Genomic DNA, 19,336 nt, shown 5'->3' on the forward strand with positions numbered 1-19,336 from the left:
TGTGAGTTCACCTTTTCCTGTACAGTTGACAGCAGTGAAAGGAATAGCCTAACTTTGAACTTCCTTGTTGATTGTAGGCTTGAATGATGACCTTATCTGATAGAGAAACACTTGGAGACATTTCTTGCTATTTCTGGAGCACATTTGCTTGAGTATTTCCTCATTAAAGGCGTAAAAGCTGGGTTAGCACTGTGGGCCTTGTGGGTACCTTGGATACAGCCAGGTGAAGTGAAGGATAGGACTGGGGCAGTGCCAACTGAGGAGAACTGAATCCCCCAGGGAATGTATTCCTCTTCATAGGAGTGCTCTGCTTCTCAAGTGTGGATAGCTGTGTCCTCCAGCATTATGAGCTTCCAGTTCTAACTGGTGAAATGAGTTACTTCTGGAGATGAAGTGTGCTTTAGACCTTCAGCTGGATTCAGGTTACGCAGCTTCATGTTTGTAAAACTGGTATCATCCTGCTCTTCTGTGTGAGTTATTAATCCAATCTGTCTCCTTCATTTCAGAAGGAAATAGTTATTTGAGCAGAATTCAGTATACACTGTTCAGTTTTCTTCTGTGATTGTTTTAAAACATGTTGTCCTATACAATTTAGCACTTGTAGTGGTCAGTTTACTGTTGATGTGTTTCCTGATACTTATTTCTGTCTCTCCTAAAATTTGGTTGAGAGGGGATAGGTTTAAAACAAAAAATCTAGTTGGGAGCTAATACATTGTGGGGAGACTGGTTCTTTCTTAGCCATCCCTGTCTCTTCTTTAAGATGTTTAAAATAATTAACATGTTTTTTTTCCCCCGTATATCACTGTTGTTTGTTTTTAATATATCGTTGTTTCATTTTTGTTTTCTCCTGACTTTCCAATGAACATAGCAAAAGATAGAGGAAAAGAAGATAAATATGTTTTCTGCTGCAGAAAAGCTTGCTATTTCAAAGGTTAGAAAGCTTTCTTATCCATTTTGTACATTTTGGCCAGTTTCACTAAGAGAAAAACAGCCACCTCTCAAATGTCATCCGTTGCTGTGGGTAAGCCATCTTTCACTGGCTTGCTGACCTACACTGGGTGGTATGGGTGTTGTGACAGTGATGAATGTTCTTGTCACAGCTTATATGAGAAGCAAAGCAAATGATTTTTCAGTAACGGTATCTAAAACCATCTAGATGGCAGACTTTGGAAGCTGTGAGGGCTGTTCTGAGAATGTCTGTGCTTTTTACCTCCATCACGTTGGAGCTGAAGGGAGCAAATGGGAGAAGGAGATGGGAAGGAGGGACTTCAAGCATCCATTTTGAGTGCAGATACAACTGACTCAGTTGTCATCAGAGTTATGCAGGGGTTTCCACATTCATGGTTTTGACAGAAGTAATTTTTAAATACCATTTGGTGATTTGTTAATTGAAACACTGAGCTGTTATGTTGGCTGAGTCAACCCTTATATGCATAAGGGAAAATGGATAGGAAGCAAGCTAAGAACCCTGTGTTTTAAAGGCTTTGAGTCATAGCCAAGTCAACGTGAGAAGAGTGGTGCAAATGTGGAAATGTTGTGCTATTATGCACTGTAGAGTGAAATTGTCTGCTCCAGAGAGAAGTGAGCAAGGTGATGTTGGATGAATTTCCAGAACTGCAGAAGGGTGGGAGAAGAAGCTGCAAGAGAAACAGAGTTAGCATTTACAGAGAGCATTTGAAACCTACCAGTCTTGAATGTTAACTGAGCCTGTAGAAGGAATAGCAGCTCTTGCATTGATTCTGCAGACCTTTCCCCTGGGAGTGTGAAAGATTGGAGTTAGCTTTATTGCTCTTGGGAGTTCCTGGTTGCTTAAAGTTATGCTGTAGAGGAAGATTGTTGTTAATGCACCTACGTCAGGGAACTTGACTTTGAAGACTTGATTCTTTGAATCTTTTTGTGAAGTTTATTCCAAATGTGCTCCTGAAGAGCAGGATGATGCTTCTGAAAGGAATTTCACTGCATGGACTCAGGCTGGTCACTGGCAGGGAAGCTGGCTAAGCATTTTTAAGAACTGTTTAGATGGACTGCTCTGTATGCTGCTGGTATTGTTAAGGTACCAATTACAGCTTAGCCTTCTGATTTAGACAGTTTTAGAAATGATAGTTTAAATATTGATTAAATGACATGGCAGTTCTGCACTTAGTTAATTGTGGTTGGCATACTTGGTAGGATCAGCGGATACAGCTTTTACAGCTGGCATAGTGCATCAGAATTGGAAAGGCTTCATGCAACTGTAATTCCAGCCAGCTAGTGTTTCTTTTTATCTGAGGTTAGAATTTGTTTGTTTGAGGTTTGTTAGCTCAGCTGATGCTTGTTCATAGGCAGGAAGCTCTATTTGACTTAACTTTCTCTCACTTGTATTGTAGAGCCAGACAGGTGTGTAATAACATGGATTGCTGCAATTGCTATGCATCGTACTGCGATTCTTTGGGGCATGCATACAGATGGACTTTTATTCTGTTGAAATTATTTTAATCAACCAGTGTCCTAATTAAGTTTTCTCAATTGAATGTCCATTAAGCTTTACTTTACGTATTTCAGAGAGCCAGTTCTGTGTAAGAGGTCCTAGAATTAATTATCCCTGTTATTTTTATATGCAAGCATACATACCTCTAGCACAAGGCTTAGGTCAATAAAAGAAAGAAACTATGCAGTATTGGTCACTACCAATAAGTACCCTTTCTTGTAACACAAGTAATCCACTGGAGGCTGACATGCTTTATGGGCAGCTTCATTAATGCCAGTACACTTTGAAGTGCATGTTAATAACCCTGCATTCACTGGATGACAGCTTGCCAAGTTGATCCTAAATGTCTGTGTTCATGTAATGAGGGTTGTAAAGGCTTGACTATTTTTCTTGGTATGAACTGCCCAGGTCTGTTGTTATTCTTTGAATCATGGTGGAAAAGTTGAAATGATGGCAGGAAATCTACCTAAAGTATCTCTCAAAGCTTTATGATTTCTTAGAAGTTTTCGTTTAGACCCAAACCTTTCCCAGGCAGTTGTGGGGGTTTTTTTGTGTTGTTTTTTTTTTTTTGGTATTGTGTTCTAACAATGCTGGCTGTGCTTGCTGGCCATGAGATTGCATGTGATTGTCCTAGAAAGTCTTGGAACCACACAGTCAACCCTGTTATACTGATAGAAGGGTATCATCCAAATCTGTAGCATACTTGTGTTCTGTATTTCAAGGATCGTTGCATCGTGTATGAAATGGCATAAATTTATAGAGTGCTAGACTTCTAGACTTGCTATTAAGATAGATATCTGTCTCTTAATCTCCAAAATGATGTCATGTAGTATGGAAATAATTACTTAGTAATTATAAAAAAACTTATGTATAGTTTTGCAGACAGAAGTTACATAGTGTATGGGAACTGCTGAGTCCCAGCCTGCCCCACTGATGGAGACCTGTGGGAAGGACCCGTCAGCCCTGGGAGCACAGGTGAAGGCAATGCAGCTGTGTGAGCAGCAGTGGAGCCTGGCTGCACCTCTCTTAGACCCCATGGAAGGGCTGACTGCCACTGGGGAAGGATCTCTTCCTGGAGATTCTCCTTGGTGGAGCAGGGTCAGGAAGAGCTGCAGTGAAGCAGCCACCTACCTGCTGCAGTGCCTGTCTTCAGGTGTGCAGGTGATGTGCTCGCCTGTTACTGGTAAAGCTAAACAATACACATGTAAATAGCTGAACTTTGTGTGAGTTATGCCTTCAGAAACACTTCAGAATTGCTCATGATGGTAACTTTAAGAGGGAAACACTGATATGCCATTTTTAACTGTTTCATTTTAGATTTGTGTTTACTGACTAGTGCGAATACAGTACAGAGATTAGACTGAAGATAGGAGTGTGCTGCTGCTGAGTCTAGCTTTTCCTTTTGTGTCAGCTGCTGCTGGATGGAAACATGATCTGAATTCTCCCTCTCCAAGCTGTTTGTAGGGATGCAATCATAAAGCTGTTTTGTGTTTAGCTGGCTACCACTGGTTGTCCAAACAGTATGCTTGGACTAGCTAAGATTTTCATAATGTGAAAGAGTGAAATACATCAATTTTAGGATGTCTCAGTAAGGCATTTGCAAAGACAAATGAAAACTGTGCCTTTTCAGAAGTACAAGCTATTTGCTGTTCATCTATTCAGAAGATGCTGTGGTGAGAAGGTGCTTTGTGTAAGCTTATGCATCTCAGGAGTTTTGAATAGCTCATGGTGATAATTTTACTTGTAATGGATGTTTGCAGAGGAAGCAGGGGGAAGTGATATCAGCAGAAAACAGCTATGATTGCATACTAAGCCCTCTGTTTCCTTCATTTCAATATGAATCAAATGTTAAAATAGCCCTAAAGGAGTCAAGTTTTAGTTTTTACCATTCATTTTTAACGTCTCCCCTTCCAAGTTATTCCCTTCTGTAATCATTATTTGTAGCGCTGCAAACTTATGGGGTATTTCTTTTCTATCTTTTTTTCCCACCACTCTTCTTCCCAAGCTACACTGCAGAATGTCTTATCTTGAGGTTTAATAACATAGTTCTTTAAAAAAAATCCTGGAATTCTTAAACACTGTTATTGATAATGACAGTTTAGTGATGACAACTTAGCAGTTTTTAGCTGTTATTGGAGAAAACATGACATCTGAAAATTTTCCATTTTTGTATGCCTTTGAAATGGATGATGCTCTTTGAATAATGATCATGCCTTTGGCTTAACGTTTCGTGGCTTTTGGGTGTGTGTGCTGAATATGAAAGTATACTATCTAGTAGCTTCTGAATCTTTCTAAATGATTTTTTTTCCCCTCATTATTCATCTTTATGGATCCTAATGAATAAGGAAACAACATTTTCAAGTCAGTTCTGAGAAAACTAAGGGGAGAAAACAAATGTATGGTGTGTTTGGTTGTGATAAAACAGTGAGAGTGTGTTGATAATGACTTATCTGCTGTCGTATGACAAGCAAGCAGTATGAGAGTTAAGAGTTGCTTTCTTAGATTGAACTTTTAATACAGTGAGAAAGTTGATCATTTCTCATAGGCTGATACTTCTTTCCTATGCAAGTGATAAAGTGGAAGCCTTCTTATGCCCTTTGTCAAATGACATCTCATGTCCTTAAGGCTGGTAGTATTGGTACTACAAAGTAGCCAAGATAAATGGCAGCAAACCTCTGTTATTAATGTTAAAAGGAAGCTGTTGAAAGTGAACATCTGTCACCTGGTTATGAGGAGTCTGCAGAGTAGTTTTTCCATGCTGAATGATTTTTCTTTCAGATAATTTTCAGCGCTTCCAGGTAGAAGCTTTCATGCTGTTAGTTTCAATAAGTATGCTTACTCAAGTTGATTGATGGCACATCATGAGTTCACTGATTGAAATAAATGACTCTGCTTCTAGGTGAGATGCTTTTTCTGCTTTACATCGTCAGCCTGGTGGCAGAGGGTATAGAGCTGTGTCTTAGTGCTTGCATGAGTTGAGTATAGACATGAGGAAGGATGTTTCTGTCTTAAACATCTAAATGATACGTGAGGAAATGACACCGCTCCATGAGCTATGTGTTGATCTCTAGTTAGTGTTCCTCTAGCAGACAAATCACATGCAGTTTTCTGTTACAGCTGCAAATGTTTGATTAGTTGATGAGTCAAAGTTTTAGACTTTCTCGATGTCAACCTGTATTTTTGATTTGGAGCCATGGAACAGACAGAACTGGGGGAGAAGGAAATAAAGTAAGGTTTTAGTCTTGTATCAGGAAGGGTACGATAGTTCCAGTAAGGATTAAAGGTAAACTAAAAGTTGGCTGTAATGTAGGTTTGCTTTGAATCCCCAGTATATTTCTGGTGTGCCTTCAGCTTTCTTAACTGAAACTGTTACTGCCCTCATCTGTAAAGACAAGATGAAATGGCTTTTAGTTCATCCATCTTTGTCTGTGAAACAGCTTCCTCTGCTGAGCCTTAAAACTGAAAGGCCCTTTCAGGTATTATAATCAAAGGGGGAAAGGTAGTATCTTACATTACTTTCTTTGGCTTTGCAGGTTACTGTGAGTAGCTCTAGAATAGTGGAATCTGATCCTCTTCTGTGTTGGACACTCAGCAATCAGACACTCATGCTGTGAATGACTGCCTTCTGTAATGCCCAGCTTTACTACACAGATGAGCAACAATTGTAAAGTGAATAGTAATGACGGCTGCTATAGTTTCAAGACAAACAAATGACTTCATTTTAGATCTTTTTGTGAAAAGCTAACCGCTTGTAAAATAATCCTTGGAGCCTCAAACTGTGTGCAGTAGTGGCCTGTTTGTAACTGGGAGTAATGAAGCCAGTGAGGAATGGAAGGTACACTGTTATGCATATCTACATGCATATATGTGGTTGCATGTGTACCTGCATCACTGGCTTCTAAGACATTGAAACACTGCAAGTAATCCTTAAAAGCGTAATGTGTTACAAGTTTCAAAGCCCATTATTGATATTAGAAAAGTTCTTTGTTAAACCCATGTAATCTGTATTTCAGCAATTTGAAAGGGAGATGAAGTCCATGAAAAAGCACCTCAGCTGTAGATGGTGCATGTCTCACCAAGTTAACACCACAGCATCAATGCTCAAACACTTGTAGGCTGAAAGTATTTCTTTTCATCGCACTGTGTATTCCTTTAGTGCTCCAGTGTAATTTTTTGCTTAGTTCACTTATGTTAAGTTCTAACCCAAGTCTGTTAATGTCAAATGGCTGAGTTGCGTGAGAGTAAAATATAGCCTTTTAAAAAAGCTTCTAAAATACAGCATTTTTAAATGGTATTCTGTTATGATTTGGCCAAAACATTGTGGATTTTGGCTACCTTGAAGTTTATGATCTATCTGTCAGATATCAGCAAGGAAAAATGGCTGGTGTTTAAAGGAAGCTGGATTCACAAACAACTTTGAGGTGCCTGAGGACTTGCAGATTTCCTGTAGTTTATCACAGTCGTATTGAAAATAATGATAATTTGCTTCCCACAAGCATTAAGTGATATAAATAGTGACACTGCAGATCCTAAAATTATTATCTATCGAGTTTCTTCTTTCTGTTCTCATCTCCGCTCCTAGGAGCGTTGATCAAACCCTGTCTATTCGCAATTCCTTGTGTGTGCTTGGTAGCAGTTGCTGCTGTTAGGTCTCCATCCCTGGTTTGCTAATAATTTATCTTTGAAGAAACTAGAGCATGGGTCATTTTACTGCCATATTTCAAGGGTTGTTTTTTTTCCTTTGTTATTTGGCTTGGTGTGCCTGTAACAGAGGCACGTTCCAGAGAGCAATGACATAACTTGCTTTCATTTGCCTTCTCATTTAGAATATTTAAAATGGTCTTTTTAGACCATTTTAAGCTGCTTTGTTGGCTTGGTTTATTTTGGGGGGCTGAAAGAGAAGGGGTGACGGTGGTCCCTCCAACAGTGCTGTGCCACTGGATGATGTCAATTCTTGCTCGCTGCTGGACTGTTTTGTTGATCCATTCCAGTATTCTGAGATCCCAGATTGGCTCAAAAGAACCTGTAAGTACCGTGGAATGGGGGAATACTTTGCTTTCACTTAAAGCTCTGCATTCTGTAAGGAAAGGCTGTAGACTTAGCATGTTAAGTTTAAGCTAACTGAATATAGTAGGATGTAATTTGATAACCTGAAGTTACATGTTACGAATTTTTGTCTCTGGCAGGGTATTGTGTAGTATACATGATGTTTCACCTCATGCCTATGCACTTAACATGTGTGTTATACAGTGATGCATGATAAAAGCATGGGAGGATTTTGTTTGTAATTTATTTTATTGCAGTTGCCTAGTTTGGAAACAACTCTAGCAGTCCAAGCAGTTTTGTTTCTGAATGACCAAGAAGTGCCACATTAGATGAAATATTTCTGTCAGTATGTCAAGGCTGGCTTCAGAAACTGAAGCGTTGTAGCAGTTGACTTGGTTCCCTCACTGATCTCATGCTCAGCAAGCTCTGTTGCTTTGTCTGTTCTTCACTGGTTCCCTTTCTGGACATCTCTGTAGCTGGAGTTTTAGCAGACATTTCAAAGGTCGTTTTAGATTAGGCAGTCAAGTGTGTCATCTCCTGCGTATGTTTGCTTCAGTGAACAGCTGAATGTAATGTTTCATGTCTGTTATTTCAGACAACTTATTATGGGTCCCTAAAATAAGTAGGAGGCTGTTGGGTCCCCATGACGCGCCTTTGCTGTTTTACTTTGGTGTGTTGCAGAGTGTAACAACTACATTTGAACACACGTTGTGGCAGAAATGGTGCATTACCCATAGGGAAGTGGAGAATTCAAGCTAAATTAAATATTCTAGCAAGAATACTAGAAAAGAAAGAAGTGTCTCTACTATTATCTCTGGTATTGTCTCTAAGGTGTTCCTTAGTGGGAATGCCATACCAACCACTGCATAGTCTTTCAAACAACAGTCATCCTGCAATATTCAGGTTGTAGAGAAACATTTGAACAAGAAAAAAAGCATTGTTGCAAGAATTTCATACTGTGGCAGTTTAGAAATAGGAAATTCTGGATTATGTTTTCCATTGTAAAGTCAATAAGTATGCAGAGGTTAGGCTTATTAAGGTTATCACTGTGGAAAGATAATAAAGATAAATGAAAATGCTCACCGGTGTTGTAGGCTTGCAGTAAACTCCACAAGGAGCAATCTCCAGAGAGAGATCCTTCCTCAGTGGCAGTCAGTCCTTAAATGGGATTTAGGAGAGGTGAAGCCAGGCTCCATCCCTTCCTGGTAGCACAGGTGAATTGCCTGTGCTATGGCTGGGGCCTCAGGGGGTCAATCAGAGGTTCAGGTTGTGATCAACAGTTCCAATACAGCCATCAACTGTATGATGGCTGGAGGAAGGAACATGAAAGCATTTTAGTCCAAATGTGCTTTGCATGTGACTGGGAACTGCAGTGTCTTCATCCGTTATGCCAATCTGTAAATGGCATTCCTTCATCATCTAACAGTGCTTTGAATTTTCTTTAATGAAGAGTAGTGTTACTAGTGTTTTATTGGAGATTATTTCTGTGCACAACAATATTTGTGTGTGAATGGAACTGTCTCTTATTCTCCACTGTCATTCCTCTCTCCTTTGACATGACTTTGTGTCGATACAGTTGATTCTTAATATAAGTTTTGCTTATTGTTTTGAATGCTAGCTTGAGTTTGAGGACCAACTTGATTATGAAGTATGACCACTCAGTCTTGTCTGGGATTTGCTCTGCTAAAGATTGCTTCATGTCCTTACTGCTGGACTGATATTTATTGTCTCCTGGTCTGTGACTATTTACGTGCTGATAAGCACCGCTCTTGCAGGGAGCGTTTGGCTGTTCTATACCAGAGCATGGAAGCACATATTCAAAAGTGCTTAATGTTGGACAGTGAAATTTAAAAACAAAAGTGAGTTGAGATTGCAGATCTTGCCTGTTAATGAACTTTGCCATGTTATCCTTTCATTCTGGATAAATGACTATGTCCCACGATGTGTGCACGTGTTAAACTCAAAATTCTGGCTCTTCTTACAGAGATTTTATGTAAAGAATGATTTATTTGATTGAACTTTTCCATAGTTCATTCTGCAGATGGATGCTAAATTATCATCAGGTGTTGATATTTACTGCACAAGTAACTTAAACAGTTTGAGTTTTAAACTGAATTGAACTCATGGATTAAAACTCTTGACTTCTAAATACTCTGAACAGAGGCACTGAGACTTTCCAAAGTTGAAGACAATGAAAATGCTACAGAGGAATGAAAATGTAATCTTTTATTCTTTTATTTGTAATACATACTACCTTTTTTCTTTCTCTCCTTTTTTTTTTTTTTTTTTTTTAAAGCAGCTTTTTGGGGAGCAGATAAGTTATCAAGTGGTGTCTTCTACAGAAGACTGTGGTTCATACTCCTGTGGCTTAAGATACTCCGTATCTTCAAGTGAGGCTGCCACAAACTGTCTTTTCAAATGTACTGTGCGGAAGGAAGAACTGCTGTCAAACTCTTTCCAGTGTCTTTCTCCTTCAGCCTACTGTTTTCTTTTTGGCTTTCAGATCAAATGTGTTACTGGTGTTTGCTGAGGCTGCACATTTCCTGCCTTACCATATCCATAGAATGAATACAGCTGAACCACTCTGACTTCTGAGCTTTACAGTGTTAGGCTGGGTAAGATTTCTTGGTTTGGGCATACAAAGTGAATACCCGATTCTGATCCTCTCTCTTATGTGATTTGTGTGGATCATTGTGGATAAAGGACTTGGAAAGAAAGCTGAGCCTGTGAGAGTATGTTATGTGTATTTCTATCTGCCTGTTTTGGAAAGGCTATTCCCCAGTAATGAGGGGAGCTATTCATCTCTTCTAGTCATAAATAGTGAAATTAGTATGCAAGTACTTTTTGAGAGATGAAAAGTGTGATAAACTAGTTACTGAAGTCCTCCTCTGTAATGCCTAAGCTTTATGTGTATGGGTTAACCTAGTCCACACAAACTTTTCCTTAAGGCTTGCATGTTTACTCTTAACAGCTTTATGATCACATGTTGCTTTTAAACTTACGTAGTAGTGTAATCTGAGTTGAGAGCTACAGTACAGCAGCTAAATATATCCTAGAAGCAATGCTGATAAGTTCAGCATTCAGAAATTAACTTTCCAAATAACGATGGCCTCAATCTTCTCACAGCTATGGCAAGAAAGCAGTCATTTTTTGTGAGGTCATGTTATGTGTGCTCTCTGATTCTACTCTACTGAAATTGTTTGTTCTTGTGCTTGACTGAGACCCTGTTAGGTGCGTAACTGTGAGTATGACAGCGTTAATGTGAAGCAAATCAATTTAGAATAACAGTAGTGTTTAGTTTGTGGTAGATATGCAAAAGCTTAAGTAATAAGGGGTCAGATTGAGTACAAGTGGTTGTAGGTGGCCAACACGTTATTTGTCATAATACCAATGCAGGCAACAGATGTTTCATCTTGCTTCATTTAATGATAGAGATGGCGGCAGTTGAGTTAAATCTTCCGCAGTGGAATGTGTTAATTGAATGTTAATCTGGAAATGCATGGTGAGTGTGGATTGTGGTATAATTGCTGCATAAAATTTTACCTACTAATTAAGCAGTTCAATTTTGTCTAGTTATAAAACATGGAATGAGGGAAAAGCCATCTCTTGACAAAGTGTCTGTGGTGGCAATTGTCACGGATTGTACAGCGCTATGGAGAGAAGTGCTACTCTTTAGGCTATACTCTTCATCAAAGTTTTCTCTGTGAACTTCCAACAGTTAATCTGGTACTGTATTCCAGAGGTAGGGTGGTGACTTGTGTTCCTGGCAGCTGAATTACGCTCAGATTTTAAACCAGATCAGTTTTCATATAGGAGTCTCCTCAATGACTCTGAGAGCACTGAATGTTGTACTGAGGAGAGAGAGAGAGAGATAGAAAGTAAGGTAGTTTTGCAATCGGAATTTCACAGGTGAGTCTTTAGGCAGTTACATAGCAACCTCCACATGTCATTGCTTTTCCCTACATAGCAGATACTTAGATCATGTATTTATGCTGACTGGAAATGGTGTTGTGTGTATACAAAAAAGAAAAGTAGGTTTTTTGCAATCTTGAATCTTGTTTTCAAATTCCTTTATCACAGGTGGAAGTTTGGGCTGCTGCTGCTGAGTGATGAGCGTGTGCCAGCTGCCACCATGATGGCATGGGGCGGGGGGTGGCTGCATGTGGGCCTCGGGTTGGACGTGTCTGTTCAGGAGGTAATGCCCTCAATGATTTGCTTTAGGTTTTGGTTAGCTCTGAAGTTCTCAGGCAGTTGGACTAGGTGGTCTTTGTAGGCCCCTTCCAGGTCAAATAAGGCCACCATATTCTAATGCGTGTTAATTGCAAACCAACATTCACAAAATGGACCTGGATGTCAGGCCACTTTCTTGACAGTTGTAGCAAAGTTAGAGATGTTTATATCAAACTGTGGGCTGTTAGAAGTGACCTCGTCTCTGTGAGGCAGCAAATAGGAAATGAACAGGATGCCTGCTGCTTAAAACATTTCAGTCGCTTTTGGTTTTCTGCGCAGTAATGGAAGTGTTTCAAGAACTGCTATTTGTAGTCCTCAATATTTATCAGGTAGGTTCAAGTAACCCTCTGCATCTCTATGTCTTTTTAGAAAAGCCATGAGAGTGCTGATGTGGCCTTGAGGTTGCTTGGTGTGTAACATGGCAGTTTCTGCTCTGAACAAGTTGACTTTTAAGATGTGTAAAAAATGTGGCGTTTCTGATGCTTGATATTGCAAATAAGTACAAAGGCTTCCTAGAGTGTGGAGGAGCTGCTTTGCTTTGTAGGACAGCAAAGAGCACTTATGTAGGAAGAGTTTCTCCAGCATTTCTCAAAAACTACCTGAAAAGCTGTTTCAGTGTAGTGGTAAGAGATGAGCACAAATGTCAGCCTTACTAAATTGTACTGAAGGTTTCTTAAGAGTGCCTGGCTTCTCCTGAGCTCAAACACGTGATTCTCAGTCTGATACTTAGCAAATCAAACTAAAATCTTTGGTTAAAACTGATGAAATGAGGATTTCTAATAGCTGTCCAGTGACCTGCTAATTGAATCTGAATGTATGCTAACTGAGCATGCGTAGTGTATAGAAGATAAAAGGTGCACCTAGCAGTGCAGATCCTTACCAAGTATGCATATAAGCTGATGCATCTTGCTTGATGCATGCAGACTAAATCTTGAGCTAACCTGATTGGTTTTTAGATTATTATTATTATTATTATTATTGTTATTATTATTATTATTTTGCATGAAAGGCATTGCTTTCACTGGTGTTTTAAGTACGCCCTTCCCCAAACAGCAAAATCTGAAAGCACTCAAAGCTTTTAGGTCGTTGTGTTGACCAGTCTAATACTGTGTATTCTTAAGAAGTAAATGAGAGAAATGCTGTGGTGACTAATTTGTTTAGTAAAAGAAATTACATTTCTGATTATTTTTAGCATGTATTTTATAACACAGTAAGTACTTAACTGGCAATTTCTACTTTTGTTTTAAAAACTTTAGTTTTGTTTGTAAATTTACTTGTTGATCAACACTGTGATGTATTGTCTACAAATCTTGTTTTCAGTTGAAGAAAATCTAGGATAACATCCATTTTGAACATCTTTCAAACTTGCAGTTGTGTGGGAGGAGGAATTCTGTGGGAGACTGGATGGTGTTAATCCACTGAGCTGTTTTGCAAGTTCTGTTTCATTTTTGGAGATTTGTTGTTGCTACAGTATTTAATATTGAGCAAGCACCCTTTGAATACTTTCTTTTTTGAGTTAATAGCCACAGAATCATGGATTTCATACTCTGGGATAATTCAAGTACTGTGTGAACTAGTTTCGCATTACCAACATTTGGTAAGCTAAGGTCACAGCTGTAATTTTCACTGTGGCTGAAATGTGCTACAGTTATTGAGGCCTTTTCTCGTTGTTCTCAAACTCTTCCCACTGTGCCCAGCATCTTCAGTGGGAAAGAAAGGCTCAGAAATCGCAGTGCAAGTTTGTTCTGGAGAACCTGAAATAAAGCAGGGCTTTTGGAACCAAAAAGGAAGATGTGAAAGTAGAATGCAACTTTTCTAAATTTTTGCAGCTGTCATTTAATCACTGTCAGTGTTCAGCTTTATTTTGCAGTGAGTAGTATTGCTTGGTTGTTAATATGCTGTCCTCTTTGAAAGGTAATTTGAGGCCAGGGCATCTCTGTAATTACTGGAGCTTCTTAGGACTGACAGCTTAGTAATAGTAGTCCCCAGAGGGGTCACGTTATGTGACTGTGTGCAGAAATTAGTAAAAAATGGACTGCATGACAGCAGCAACTGCTTATTTCCTGGATCACTGGCAAAGCTGAGTGAGTTTAAGTCCCAGTGGAGAGTAAGGGAGAGTCTTGGAAGATGTAGTGAGTTGGTATTTCAAAGCAGAATCTGGTGGGTGGAACTGGAAAGCAGTTGTGAAGCAGTTCCTGCTGTAAATGAAAGTTAAGGGGAAAACCTCTGCAACTTGAAGAGGAAAAGTTCAGCAAAACTGTGTTTCCAGGAGAAGAAGTGCCCAGGTCTCTGGGAGACCAATAAGCTGCCTCACAGCCTGCATCACACTGCGGGGTGCTTCTGACACCTCTGCAGTGGAAAAGCCTAATATTGTTCTGGTTTCTTTTACGCTGTTCTTCTCAGCGCATTGCAGGCCTCACTTCCTTCCATCTCTGAAATTGTTTGTTCCTCAGCCCATCTGTGGGTCTCTTTAAGCTACTTTAGGGCTATATTTCATTTGGTTTTCTCTGTTGCCCCTCTTAAATGCAGGCTGCACTTAGGTCAAGGCCACATGCCAGAGGGAAATATGTCAACCAGAGATCTAGTTCTTGCTTCATGGCCCTCCTCAGTCTTGTCAGTCAAGAAGCAAGGCTCAGCTTTGATATTCTTGGCTTGAGTTGCTTTTAAAAGCTTGTTGGCCATCTATCTGTACAGCAAAGCACTATCTGACTAGCCAGTAACCCCTGGTGACAGGAGACTTGAGTGCTCATCCTTCATGAGAGCAGCTGGAGTGAAAATCAACTCAGAAAATAATGGTGAATGATGTTAAACTGATGCTGAAGGACGTTCTGCAGCTGTCTTCTGCTTTCAGTAACTTGATAAAATGTTGGTTTTAAGAAACACTGTTGTAGTCTTGTACTGTCTGGTTTCAAGTCAGACGCTTGAAAATGCTTGCACACTAAATATTGCTTCAATGACTGTTTTAGTCATAGGCAGGCAATTACCTAATTCCAGTCTCAGTAGTAGCTCAGTTTTGTTGCTGGCTTCTCGCTTTGTCTGCACTGCATCCTTTACTTGGGCTGCTCTGAATTTTCTGCCAAGTCAGGGGCTTTGCTTTTAAGCATGCTGTGACAGAAGTGGGTTAATCAGGAGCGCTTTAAATTTTTCATGACAAAATCCATGTAGGAACTGATGCACAGGGTTAGAAACAGCAGCAGAGATGGAATTTGAGTTCTGACCATGCTGTTTGTCCTGTTGACCTGCTAAATTCTGTCTACCAAAAGATGGTTGCATAACATTACCATTTCTTCATGGATATGCTCAGCTCCTCTGTTCCTTCAAATGGTTTATGCCTAGCTTCATGGTAATCATTTACTAAATGTTGGTTCTTACATTCCTGTAGTCTATGGAGAAAGTTAATGTTCCCAAACAGGTATTTTAGTTGTTGTGTTCAACAAAACCAGTTATATTCTCAGTAGATTCCTGTATGTTAACTTTGTGGCCTGTGACTTCAGGGAGGGACATCTGGGTAAATTCCTGATTTTTTTGCAGCCTGACTGGTGTCTGTGCTCTGATAACTAAGATCAGGCTGGTAGCTGGTGCTTGATCTGCAGCTGTGGAGATTTTGTACATCAGCTTCATTTATCATTAACTTGAGCAGGTCTCTGTGTTGGCTGTTGCACTTGTTTGACTTTAGTTGTGTTTCTGGGGCGGCAAAATCAGTTTTTATCTGTGTGTTAACTTGATATGATAAAGCCATAAAGTGCAGAATTGGGTGCTAGTCATGGTTAACAGATTTTATGCTTACTGCAAATTCTGAATGTAGTGTTTCAGATCCTTGATTAGGAAGCAGTATGTGCAGCAGCTGATGTTCCCAAATATTTTGCACGTATTTGAAGTGAACTGCAATGGAAGTGCTGTTATGTTCCTCTTTCTTATTATATGAATTGTATTGCCCAAGACTTGAATATGAGCTTTATATACTTGGAAAATTATTGCACAGGAAATGTATTTAATCTGAAGTAAGACTCTGGGATGAAAACCAGAGAGCTTTTAGCAGGGCTTTTAAGACAACCCAGCTGAGTTATAACAGTAATTTCTCCTTTCAAAATCTGGAAGCGATAGGCAGTTCAGATGTGCTTTCAGAATGCAGGGGAATCAATCCCTTGGGCAAATGGTGTATGAACAAACATTGGAATTTGGACAGCAACTGTGTAATATTCTGAAGATGCTGCAGTGCTATGGCATACTGGGGAGTAAGAGTGCAATGGTTTTGCCTTTTTCTCTCTTAGGACTAAGTTCTGTGCAGATTGTGAAGGGGTCACAGTGACACACTGACAATTTTCAAGAAGACCGGGCAGTAAATTGCTTGGGTTTGGGCTTTTTCCTGTTTTTTTTTTTTTTTTTTTTTTTTTTTTTTTCCCTTTCTGAAACTCTAAGAAAATGAATATAAAAACAGTGGAAACCTTTTTTTGGTAGATTTTTTCAGTGGAAATTTTAGGCAAGTTTCAGTCTACTCTTCTGTAGGAACACCTTGACTTGTTGCTGAAATGTGGTTGGTGGGTTTTTGTTGTTGCTTGCTTGTTTGTTTTTCAGCCATGCCACCCTGCTGGAGCGCAGTGGCAGCTGTGTGGATGCTCACATGGATTGAGACATCTCTGAGTTAAATGACTTGTATGCAATTGGAAGGTTGATTCAGTTCAGGGATCTGAGAAAGATCATTTCAGAGCGGAAGTGTGATGGAGTTATCCATTCTTTGTTACTGAATAAATATGATCTGTGTAAAAAAAGAAAAGCCAAAAAACAAAAACCCCACACAAACAAAACTTAGAGCATGTAGTTGGAAATAGATAACTCATTCTGAAATGGGTTATAAATGGGTTATTCTGTGTACTCCTATATAGTAGGACATATTGGACAGTAGGACTCCTATATTGGACAGTGCCTCAGCCCAGAACTACCTGAGAAAGCTTAGTTCAGTCAAAAGAAGACATCTTTCTTTCACTGCAGTAGTGGAGTGGCAGGGAAGCTCAGTTTCTTTTGTGTTTGGCTTCAGTGAAAAGTATAAGCTGCACACATTTCTTACATAAGTGTTTTCAACATTGCCTCTTCTTCTTCACCCATTTAAATGGTGATTCCAAATAGTGTCCCCTGGGACAGTGTGAGTGCGGCTCTAAAGTAATGAACATAAGAATATGGTGATGCTAGGACCTGAAGATGTGCTGTTTTATCTGAAATGTTAACTTATGGTCCTTAAGACTCAGCAGGCCGAAAGAGAAACTTTATGTCAGTCTGATGTGGTGTACTGCAGTTGTGTCCACTTCGTACAGCTACTGAATTCTCAGTCATTGGAGAATTCTGATAACTAGCAGAGATAAAGCTGCTTCTTTCTTTTTCAAGTTATATCAAAAGAATTGTACCTCTTGCAAGAAAATGAACCCCTAATCTGTTAAATAGCCAGTAAGCTTCTTAACGTGTTTGATGAGACTTTGCTGACTTGAATAAGTAGCTGTTATTTGGAGAGGGAGGCACATGGAAACTTCTGGAATTTCAGTATGTTACTCTGGTATGTTTCTTACCATCAGGATAGTAAACACGCTGCCTAAGATAAGTGTTAAATAGCTTTATCTGAAAGTAAGGATGCAAAACACTGCTCTTAAGTAGAATGACTTCACTCTAGTGAAACAGCGAGGAGGGTATAAAAATGAAAATCCGGGTTGTTTATATTGAGAATGAATTTCCAACACATTCTGGAGTTTCTAAAATAATACTGTACTAACCTTCAGGGCGCAAATGTAGAGCAGCTTTCGAGGAATGTTTGGAAAGTTGGCAAACTCCTCTTTAGCCATGCCAAAGAGATAAATTGTATGCTTTCTTTGCTACGGTGTAGATGGACTGTAGTTTTGTTGGGAATAGAATTAGCTGGTTAATTCTGTGCTGAACATAGTTTGAGAATTGCACCATGTGAGCAGCAGTTGTCCTGTTGTGGTAACGCACTGTGAGGAAACTATGTAAACACAAACCTCGTAGTATTTTTTTTACCTGCCCTTTGAAGGGTCATTTTTATTGTTTATCCAGCTCAGGCACCAGCCCTGGGCGTAAAGCTGAGATCCTGAAACTGTTGCTGCACATACTGCTGGTGACTTTTTGTGCAGGCATTTAGCCAAAATTCCGTATGAATTTCACATCACGATTCAATATGGAAGTGGTCACATTGGAGACAATCTCATAACTTCATTATAACCTTGTATTATCACTTGTAAAAATGAGTTATGTAAGTAAATAGAATATTGGTAATGCAATAAGCTTTATCAGTTTAACTGTCTGTAATTGGAGTCAATCACCTCTATTACTCTTCCTGCAAGGATTTCTGTGGCCCACGCAGTTTGTGTTCATTAACTTGTAATAGCACTACTAACAATAGCAACAGGCTGCAGTTCCATTGCAAACAATAGCAGCAGTGAATAAGAATGTCTGCTGTCCATGTCTGCAGAAAGATTAAACCTACTTGTTGCTGCCAGTAGGAGGGAAGAAAGATGGATAAAAGCTTTGAAGCTATTTACAGTTTGAATAAAGCCCTGTTTATGGTGGCTCCTTTAGAACTGCTGTGCTACTCTGCCTAGTTGGTAACTAGAGCTGTAGAACAGAGTCCTGATGAAGGAGAGTGAAACAGAAAAAAGTTAATGATGATGGCATTAAAAACCAGTGCAGCCAGGGGGTCACCACTGGATCTTCTGAATTTCCAACATTTCAGACCTGAAACTTGAGGATTGCATTTGTTTGCATCTTAGCTGAGATGCAGCCTTTGTAGATAAGGCTCAGGTTTTAACTGGATCTGTTTTCCACAAGAGCAGACTACAAGTCCTGAAGTCGGTTGTCAGGGAGCCGTCACTTTCAGTCTTCAGTGTCTAGAGCTCAGTGCTTGTGTGCATTTCTGAATCTAAATTCATCTCTGCTGTGTCACTACTAAGTGGCAATCTGCAGGTGGACAGCAGGTCTCTGAAAACGTACTATTGCAAATAACAGTGAACTATGACTTGGAATTGTTCAAGAATAGTGCCGGCTCTGAAACTTCATGTGATGCTGTTTTTTGCTATCCCTTTTCTTATGTGCACTCTTTATTCATGCATGGGATCCATCCTTAGAAATGTCACCCTTCTGCTTGATTTTTTAAAAGACTATGAAGGAAGGTGCATTTTTTTAACTGTACTTTAGTGCTCTTGTATCTTAGTGTTCCTAACTTAAATAAATTCTCAATGCACATACAGAAAATGAGTGGTGAAACACCTCAATTCTTAAGTTAATATTCATGAAACTTGCAAACTAAGCCTGCTGAAAGGCCTTTGTAGCTTCTGACGTGATATACATGATTAGAAATCTGTTTCAATGAGGTTGATGTCAATCAGACATCAAAATGTACAGCACGTAGAGACATTACATAGCCTGAACTATCTAGACTCAGGATGCAGAAATAGAGCATTGATCGGCATCCATTTTTAAGTTCTGCCTCTGTTCTCTTTCTTGAGGCTGTCTTGACTCCAAGAGCGCTGCTGCCCACTAAGGCTTAAAGTACGTATGTACAGACAACAGATTTCCAGCAGTTAGCTCATTTTG

At 39.5% G+C, this 19,336-nt stretch overlaps 1 protein-coding gene across 5 annotated transcripts in view; it reads left to right on the forward strand.

Moving 5' to 3' along the window:
* Positions 1–19,336, forward strand: part of TLN2 (talin 2) — a 144,394-nt gene that overhangs the window by 17,656 nt on the left and 107,402 nt on the right. The window contains exon 1 of one of the 5 annotated variants that reach the window (XM_052671578.1): positions 7,237–7,492. The exons of 3 other annotated variants lie outside the window; for them this stretch is intronic. The gene's annotated coding sequence lies outside the window, so the exon portion shown is untranslated. Of the gene's footprint in view, positions 1–7,236; positions 7,493–10,107; positions 10,129–19,336 lie in introns of those variants that run through there. One more of the 5 variants, XM_052671579.1, reaches the window with a different exon arrangement.

This window comes from Tympanuchus pallidicinctus, unplaced genomic scaffold, assembly GCF_026119805.1.
Source record: "Tympanuchus pallidicinctus isolate F22 unplaced genomic scaffold, pur_lepc_1.0 scaffold12, whole genome shotgun sequence".
NCBI classification, from domain to species: Eukaryota; Metazoa; Chordata; class Aves; order Galliformes; family Phasianidae; genus Tympanuchus; species Tympanuchus pallidicinctus.